General features: G+C 32.8%; 1 long non-coding RNA gene across 1 annotated transcript; it reads left to right on the forward strand.

The window, feature by feature from the left end:
• The first annotated feature begins 497 nt into the window (after positions 1-497).
• LOC110722107 lies at positions 498-3,204 on the forward strand. Its single transcript, XR_002511522.1, has 2 exons — positions 498-809; positions 2,083-3,204. It is a non-coding gene; the product is annotated as an uncharacterized LOC110722107 (long non-coding RNA).
• Positions 3,205-9,902: the final 6,698 nt, after the last annotated feature.

The raw sequence follows: 9,902 nt of genomic DNA on the forward strand, positions 1-9,902 counted from the left end.
CCTTGCGCCGGTTGTATTCTCATGGTGGTGGTGGTTCATGGTGGTGGTCGGTTGTCCGCAAAGGAGGTGATCGTGGTTTTACCCTTCACTTGATCAATGTAGTATTGGTGGACAGCTCGTTCGAATCTCGTGGACTAAGTAGAGGAGCAACGCTTGAGGCTCTATTCTCTCCTTAATTTGCCGATCGAATAACTTCGTGGAATTCACGCTTCAAAGGTATGATTACGCGATTTTTGTGTGTTATGCATGTGATCTTGGTTTAGGTGATTATGAATATGATTCATAAATTCCGCTTATAGTACCTATAAAGTCCTGTATGGTATTAGAGTCTCTTGCATGAACACGCTTGATTATAATAATACAATTATTTGAAGTTCATGTTCATAATTTTATAATCAATTCCCTAGTAGAAAAACATGAATGGGCATCAACAAATTTCGGTGCGAAAAAACAAGCTTAAACCAACAAAAATTAAAAACCTCGCAAGTGCACCGGTTAACCGGTTCTCCTTTTGTTTTTTATTTTTATTTTTTTTACATTTTCTAACACAAAGAGCACTGGTTACCCGGTTTCCTTTATTTTTTAATTTCTAACCCAGTTAATCTCTCTCATCTGGTTCTCTTTCTCATCTCTCGTTCTCTGATTCTCTCTCATCTGCCTCTCTCTCACATCTTCCTCTATCCCTGGTTCTCTCATGCATTCTGTTTACTTTTTGTTCTCATTCTCAATAACCATTGCTGATGTCCTTCAAAAACCGCCAGCAATTTGAACAAGGACAGTCATCATCGTCGTCGCCGTTAATAATGGAGGTAAGGGTTTCCGATTTCGTCTATTTTAATCAATTCTATATGCATTTGTATTCTACAACAACAAAATTGAATCATTTTTTAACCAAAAAAATAGAAATTCGAGGTTTCGATTCCTGGGTTATTTAGCTTTGCGTGAGATGATAAGGGTTTTTGATTTTTATTTACTTTTTTTTGTGATTATGGTGACGGTGGTTTATGCTTGGATTTCTATGTATTGGAATGACGTCTTTCTTCTTTCTCCTCATTTTCACGGCGTCCCGTCACCTCATTGTCAGTCATCTTCAAATCCCCTCTTTCTCATGACGAACAGGAGTCCAGATCTACCATTATTATAAACAGTTTTGAGATAGGGTTCTTTTCTGATTTGAAGATGTTAATTTTTTTATTTGGTTAAGATGTGGTTGTTTTAATTTGATATTAGGGTATTGTTTGATTGTGGTTGTTTGGATTTGAAATTAGGGTATTGTTTGGTTGTGGTTGTTTTGGTTTTAGTGATGATGATTTTTCTAAGAAGTCATTAAGTAAAGAAGAGTAATTATTGAGTTATTGTCATTGAAAAAAAAAATTCTAATGTTTATAAGGGAACTATTACTAGTATAGTACATAATATCTCTCATATCAAAAGTGGTGCAATTTTTTGCTGGTATGGTTTTTCTATAGAGTACATTATTTTGTTGGTACAGAGCACATTATTTTGTTGGCATAAGTTGCTACTTTGTGGAGTATTTATCAAAAAATCTAGCTGATTGCACTAGTGCCCTTTTAGTGATAACAAATGGAAAAAAGCAGCAAAATATTGTCTATAATTCCTATAAGTAAAAAAGGAAAAATGAAGGTAGAAAAATGCCTAATCTTATGCAATATTTTGGATCTTCCTTTTATTTTTTATATGAATCATTCGATAATCCAATTTGGGACCGATTTTTTATTCTTTATGGTCTAGACTTTACAGAATAGTACGTGGGCCTCTTAGGACCTTAACAATTATGGCATTTACAGACCTTCTTATACAATTATTTACTAATGGTCCTTGATAAGGATCATTAAGCTCTACAAAGTTTTCAAACTTTTTGGCTAATAAAGATATACTTGTGGCATTATTTTTATAGTGAGCAAATTATGGGCCAAAGAAATATATTATAGTTGTTTTATGTGGGTTAAATTCATTTGAATTATATAAAGTTGGTGGATTGATTGGTATGATAATTGAGAGAGTTTCCCAGTTATAATCTTCTTGATTGATTTACTATGTTAATATTTAATGTCATAACAGCAATTGAAGTAATATCATGTTGAGTCAGCTGCTGGAAGCAACACGTAGGCAAACGAAATGTTAGCGCTGCTCCTTATATGAAGTTACCCTGTTAGTTAGTCTGTAGGTAGTTGGTGATTTGAATTTGTTGATATCGGCAACAACCATGTCAACAGTAACATGTTGTCAAAGATTTGCAGGTCTTGGTGATTTGAATCATTTGATATCAAGTTGTTCATGCCCTTCACAGTTCACACAAGAGTGAATCAGCTCTCCACGTTATTCTGCTTCTGTGCTGCTGCTTTCGCTTTTGTCCTGTTGTTCTACTTCTGTGATGCTCCTTCTGTGCTGCTGCTTTCGCTTCTGTCCTGTTGTTCTACTTCTGTTAGGGGTGAGCATAGGATAGGTACCCGTACCGTTAGTAATAACTGTTCGGGTACCCGATAACCAATATCACTAAAAGTGATATCCATAACCCAAACCGATAAGTTCGGGTACCCGGATTTCGAGTACCCGAATTTTCGGAACGGTTATCGGGTACCCTATAAAGTATCCAATAGTGATAATTAAACTTAAAAAATTAGTTATTATGATATTTTTTAACACTAATTAACAACAATACCACATGATCACCACATGATCTTGAACAAATTATTAATAACGTTACTAATTATTGATATTTATAGTGATTATGAAGTAATGTAAGAGTTTAAATATTGAAAAGATAGATTTAAGTAAGAAAAAAAAATTGCTTATCGGAACGGAACGGATACCTGTTAATTTTAAAATGATACCCAAAAACCATACCCGATAACAAATTATCGGAACGGGTACCCTAATTTTCGGAACGGTAACGGAACGGGTTTTCGGTTTTTCGGGTAGTTTTGCTCAGCCCTAACTTCTGTGATGCTCCTTCTGTGCTGCGCACTTCTGATATTGCTCTTTATGTATAGGTGGATTTGGTGATGTCTATAAGGGTAATTTAGATGAAAGTTTCCCATATACAAAATGTTTAGTGCGTGTTTAATATACATGTTGCTACATATGTTGCTCTATGTGTGTAACTTGTATTTTATTTTATTTTTTTGGACTAAAATTGTAATATTATAGCCTTTTTAAAATGAAGATATGTAAGTTTATATATATGTTAGTGTTTATATATCAACTTAAGTGAAAAAATGCAAAAAAGAAAAAAAAAATTGGGTCATTGTTGGCACCGGTTTTGAACTGTAACCGGTGCCAAAAACCCTTTTTTGCCACCGGCGATTTTGAACTGGTGCCAAAAATCCCACTTTTTGGCATCCCTCAAATACTCAACGGTTCAAAGTTGGTGCCATATGGGCCTTTTGAACCAATGTCATTCTACATTTTTCTAGTAGTGATTAAGAGGGTGAAATCAATTTAATTATGGTTCAATTATTATATTAGATGTGATTTAATTCTTGGAATTGATTAAATGCGATTTAATTATGCTCAAAATAGCCATGAAGAGGACCGAAATTTGCCCTTATTTGCCTGAAAATTTCAAACACCCTAACCCTAATTTCGGATTTTTCGAAATTAAAGCCCTAAAATTTTGATCTTTGTGCTTGTTTTTTATTTAATTCGATTTGATTCATGTATCATAATTTTAATTAGATTGATTTATGCATACAAATATTTAGTGTATGATCGTCAATTTAATTAAATTGGGATTAATTTTATGATGAACCCTAATTTTAAAATTGAATAGGGATTTCATTTTAATTTTGAACTTATTTAATTTTAATAAATGTTGTTTTAATTAAATTTAAAAAACAAAAAAATGTAAAGTGGTTGTCAGCCACGGTTTGGTGGCACAACCACGGTGGTTGCTGACTGTACGTCAATCTTAGAGGGAAAGGAAGGGGAGGGCAGGTGGTCCGGGTGGCTGGACAACAGCATGCAAGCGTTACACGTCTGTTGTTGCGGCTGCTATAAAGAAGCCAGCCATTGTGGCTGTCCATGCACGGTGGCCTGCAGCCATAAGCACCGTTGCTAGCTTCAGCTTGCCAACCAAGGTGGCAAACGGTGTGGCACGGTTTGCTAAAAAAATTATTATTATGTTTTTTAATATTTCAAGATAAATTCATATTTATTTTGGGATAAAATTAGTTTTATTTTAGATAAATGTTTTATTCTAGAATAAAATCAAATATTTCAATAGTTGATTTATTTAATAATTATCCATATTTAAGTTGTAAATTTTAGTGATTACCCATAATTAAAGTGTTTAATATTAGATAAGATCTGTTAGGATATTATGAGCATAATCCAAAAGGATAGTAATTGATTTAAATAATGTGATTATCCTATTATTAGATTAGGATATAATTGATTTTAAAATTATTTGATTGGCTAGTAATTAGGATAGAATCTCTTAAATTAGTTAGGATAATCATGGAGAATAAATATGATTTCTAAAAATTAAAATATGATTTGTTTTATCTCATTCCTAAATTAAAATATATAATATTTTATAAATGGTCATGGACAATGTGCGATATGATCTAATTGTGAATTAAAAATATGAGATAATTTAGTAAATATATTGCCTTAATTATAGACATTCGATGTTGTAGTTTAGACAAGCATGTTGAGTGATTTATTTTATGGTACTTTTATATTCTATATGTGATATCATGTTACTATATATATATACTAGTATGGACCATAGGTTCTAAATACGATATGCTATCGTGATGTATTTTTGTAAACTAAATATAGTCTGCGTACCGTTAAGTATTTTTGTAACTTTTAATTAAAGTAAATAGGTTAGTTATTTAAATAGTTTAGTCCAAAGAAGTCAATGAAGTGAAGGCCCAAAGGAGCAAGGTGGATGAAGGTTCAAGTGGGAGCATTTAATTTATAGTTTTCTTAGGACTAAGGGGTCATACTATGTCATGCTTTATTTTATGCATTAGTAGATTATGCACGTTAGATTTTATTTATGTTTGTTGATGATGCGTTGAAGTTCACTAAATAATCACAACATAGTAAATCTAGGTTTCATTAATATTGAGATTGCTTTTCCAATTAAAAACCCAACAAACCTTTGATGATTAATGATAGGTCATGCCAAAGTTGGGTTTCATTTTATCTCTTGAGAGACTTGGGGTAAATCAAGTTTTACAATTTTAATTGGCTATGCTCAACAAGGTTAGTTACCTAAAGAGTTTAGAACTTTGAAGCAAAGGGTAATAATTAAGCATGTGATGGTTAATTATTCAACCAAGAGTTACACAAGTTGTAATCAGTAAAGAGTTTACTCACCTTAAAATGTAATGGTTATGATAGGGCCAAATTTTGGTCAATTATTGCACAAATAAAGGGTCTTGGAATCACTTAAATTCAATTACGATCATTTATTGAATTTAGTGTTTTAAAGTTACCTATTTAATTTGTTTATGGTTCTTTAAATTTTAATTAAACATAATTATTAAACTTTGCTATATTTTAACATAGATGGGTAGCCTTAACAATAATGACAATAATAATTTACCACTAACAATGAGAACAAGGCTTAATTTTCTCAACTTCAATGATTGGGAAAGCGAACTTAGAAGTATTCTAAGGAACAAAAAGCTTGAATTTCATTTAGACTTACCAATCAAGGACAGATTTAGTCCAGACATGATTCATGAGAAGCATTTGAGAAATGTTTCAGTATCTAAGAGAGTCATGTATGTCATGTTGTCTTCTATTCCACAGGATTGGGCTAGAAGATTTATGGACTATGTACCTTATCTTTTATTCAATTGCTTATGTGATGTTTGCAATAGATTACTGAATTCCCATTGTGATGGGAAACTGGATGGAAACATCGAGGAATTCATTAACATGGTTCCCAAGGACGACGACTCCTGAACCGGAAATATTAGGTTTGAAACCTACAAGACTACTGGTGAGATAATTACTAGAAAACTCATGCCAGGACAGTCAGTACAAATTCATGTGGAAATGATGGTTTCACTATTCAACTACATGAGTATGTTATTATGGAGACCATTCAAAGACAATGAGGTTCATGAAATAATTATGCATTCTCTACATGATGATTTTGACCTCCAGAAGTTATCAAAAGATGATGAGGACTCTGCAGTCAAGCTAGTTGATTTACTCAAAAATCATGCAGAGAATTGCCTAAAAGGAGAATAAGCCAGTGCTTGAACAAGAATGCCCCCACTATGATGAAGTGACAAGTAAGAGTTACCTAATATTCTTGTTATAAACATTTTAACTTTCACTTAGGTATATGATACCAATTTGCAGTGCCTAACGTTATTAATGTTGTGCGAAAACTGCAAAGAAGTGAGGCCAACATGGAAACGGAGCTTGACGGTGTACTAGAAGTTTTCGAGTGGCCAAGAAAAGTTTCATAGCTTTATTTCAAAAAATTTAAGATGATTTAGACAATTTCTAGTTTTGATGAGCAATATTTCGGTCATCTGTTGAGATACTAAATGGTTTTACTTGGCTTGGACAAGTGTTGATCCATAACCAAGGTAATATGACATTGATATAAGTAAATCACAAAAGCAAAATTAGATGATTTAAGACAAACTTGTAACGAAGTAAGGTTGGGTCACATAAACCAATTGCGCATCCAAAGATTTCAAATGGATGGACTCTTATCCGTATTTGATTATGAATCACTTGAGAATTAAAAGTCATGCTTGTTAGGTAAGATGACCAAGACACCTTCTAGTTGAAAGGGTGAAAGAGCTAAAATGACCTTTTAGAACTCATACATATGATATATGTGGACCAATAAGTTCAAAATCTAGCAAAAGATTTAATTATTTCATTACTTTTACTAACGATTTAAGTAAATATGTCCATGATTTCTTAATAAAGTTTGGAATTGTTGAAATGTTAAAAAATTCCGGAATGAAATGTAAAATCAGTTTGAGATGATTAATTAACACTACAATATGATTGTTGTGATAAGTATTTAACTCAAAATTAATAATCATCTAAGGAATTGTGAAATTAGTTCACACTCCAAGAACACAACAATTAAAAATGTGTGTTAGAAAGCAAGAATCAAACTTTTCTCGCCACATTTCAATCCAAGATTAGTTTCAATGATTTACAAATATCGTTTTGAGAACAACAAATTGCGAACATACTAAACAGAAACTAAACCGAAGTAGTTAAAAAGACGTCATAAGAGTTATGGATTGGAAATGTTCCAAAGTTGTCTTTTCTTAACAGGATTAAGGGTTACGAAATCTAAGTAAAATATTTACAAAGATGATAATCTAGCCCCTAGATCAGATAAATAGTATTTTGTGGGTTATCCCATGAAAACTAAGAGGTATTATTCCTACAATCGCGTAAATAACAAAGTGTTTGTTGCTCGCAATATTGTCTTTATAGAAAGAAATCTCTTCCTACAAAACTAAGTGGGAGTAAAGTTAGAGACTTAGATCTCGAAGAGATTCAAGATGAGCAACAAATGGATGTGAATAATACTACATTAGAGACGAATGAAGGCGCATGAAGTTAGCTAATTTGATAGATCATGTGTCGAAGCAAGCTAATTCAACTAGCGAGACTCCTATTGTCCCACCTGAATGAAAGAGTTGAAGAAAAGAATTCTATTGTTGCTCATACCTATCGTAGGTCGCTCAAGATCAAAACAATCAGTTTGTTGAAATTTTGATAAAAGGTGGATTTTAAAATTTTCTTATTGGAATGGTTGGAACCCACAGCCTATAAGCAAGCTTTGGTAAGTACTAACACAGGAAATCCAGAATGGACTCCATGTCTGAAAAGATGTGTTAGTCCTTGATAGACTTACAAATGGGGTCAAATCTATTAGCTGCTTAAGCCTAATTGTATTCTTCTACTGATTGCTAATTTTTTATTACAAAAATTTAGCAGTAAGAAGTCAAAACCATATTATTGAAATGTTCAGGATGGAGGTTGTGTATATGATACAACCTTAGGGTTTTGATGATCCAGAAAATCCTAGAAAGTTTTGTAAACTTCAGAAATTCAATTATGGATTGAAGTAAGCATCAGGGAGTTGGAACGATCGTTTCGTATTAGGCAATGAAACAATTTGATTTTCTTGAAGAAAGAAAAGAAATCTTATAGACACAAGAAGTTTAGTGAAAGCAAATTGATTTTCTATAAGGAACGACACACCAGTGCTTAAGTAAGTCAAGTAATGGTTAAGGAGTTGTTTCTATATGAAAGACTTAGGAGATGTTGAGTACATATTGGGAATCAAGATCCACAAAATGAATCTAGAAGAATGATTGGACTTAATCAAGAGACTTATGTTGAGAAGGTTCTTGACAAGTTCGAGATGCAAGACTCTGATAGAGGATATTTTCCCATGTCTCATGGTATTACGCTCATTAAAACCCAGTGCCTTCAAAAGCCAATAGAGTTGATTCGTATGGATAATGTACGTTAAGTTTTTGCAAAAGGCCCATTACATATGCCATGATATGTACAAAGCAAGATGTTGCATATGCCTTGTGCATGTGTAACAAATTTCAAGTAATTTCAGGATAAGTATACTAAAAGCTGCTAAGAACAAATCCTTGAGTACTTGAGAAAGTCTAAAGGAATGTTTCTAGTTTATGGTGGCAAAAGTGAACTAATTATCAAAAGGTTATACGGGTGCTGGTTTCCAAACAGACAAGATGACTTTAGATGTTGATTTGGATACATTTTATGTCTGAATGGAGAAGGAGAGTGAGCTTGAAGAGTTCAAAGTAGAGCACTGTTGTATACTCAATGTCAGAATATGAGTATTCAGTTGCAGTTTAAGCAGTTAAGGAGGAAGTTTGGATTAAATTGTCCTGTAACTAAAAGGGTATCTTTGCCAAAACTAAAGAGCTAAGGTCACATCACAAATCCAAACAAATAGATATGAGATATCACCTTGCTTATGAGATTATTGGCCAGTGGGATGTCAAGATCTGCAAAGTTTTATGATGAGTGAGAATATCGATTATTTACTTATTAAACCCCTTCCAAAGACTAAGGTATGAGAGTCATATTAGAGTCTTGGATTGAAGCAAGTTATGTAATTTAAGTTGTGTATGTTTTGAGCAAGCATATTACATAAGTAATAAATCAATTTACAGAATTATGTTAAAAAAATTATTATTTCTCTTATTTAATTATGGGTTTTGAAATTAAATAAAATGTCCAAAATAATTATGGATTGATGGACTCATTACTAACCTGGTGAATGAAACCCCACAAGTGAACAAAATTCATATATTATTTAAGTTCCTAGTTCAAAATCATTAAAGTGGACATAAATGATTTCAATAAATGGACTAGCATGTAAGATTGATAAAAGCGCGGTTTCATGGGCTATAGGGGCATAGTGATGCTCGGTCAATTACATGGATATGCATGAATGATGCATGATTGAACTATTGAACTACTTTGAAGTTCAAGTATAGAGCTTCTGAATATATTACTGGATTCCTTTGACATGAGTAGAGCATTGATTCCATTCAATGATTGATTTAACTATGGTACATCCAAACGTCTTCCCGTAAATGGAGATTATAAAGGGTGTTTCTTGGTTACTTCAAAAGTTAAGTGGGAGCTTTGGTTTCCACAAGATTGGATTGAGCCTACCTATTAATTTAGGGAATGTGTCATGGTCGCTTGAAGAGGGAGAATTCAGAAAATACATGGCCGCGTTCAAATGTATTACTCTGTATTCATTTGGGTTTTGTAATTCTAACTAAGATTTCAAGAAACTATTTGTAGATTAATATGATCTTGACATAGGATGCAATCATATTATCAAATCAACACATATTGACTTAAGAAATTTGAAT

Source organism: Chenopodium quinoa, unplaced genomic scaffold, assembly GCF_001683475.1.
Source record: "Chenopodium quinoa cultivar QQ74 unplaced genomic scaffold, ASM168347v1, whole genome shotgun sequence".
Lineage (NCBI taxonomy): Eukaryota > Viridiplantae > Streptophyta > Magnoliopsida > Caryophyllales > Amaranthaceae > Chenopodium > Chenopodium quinoa.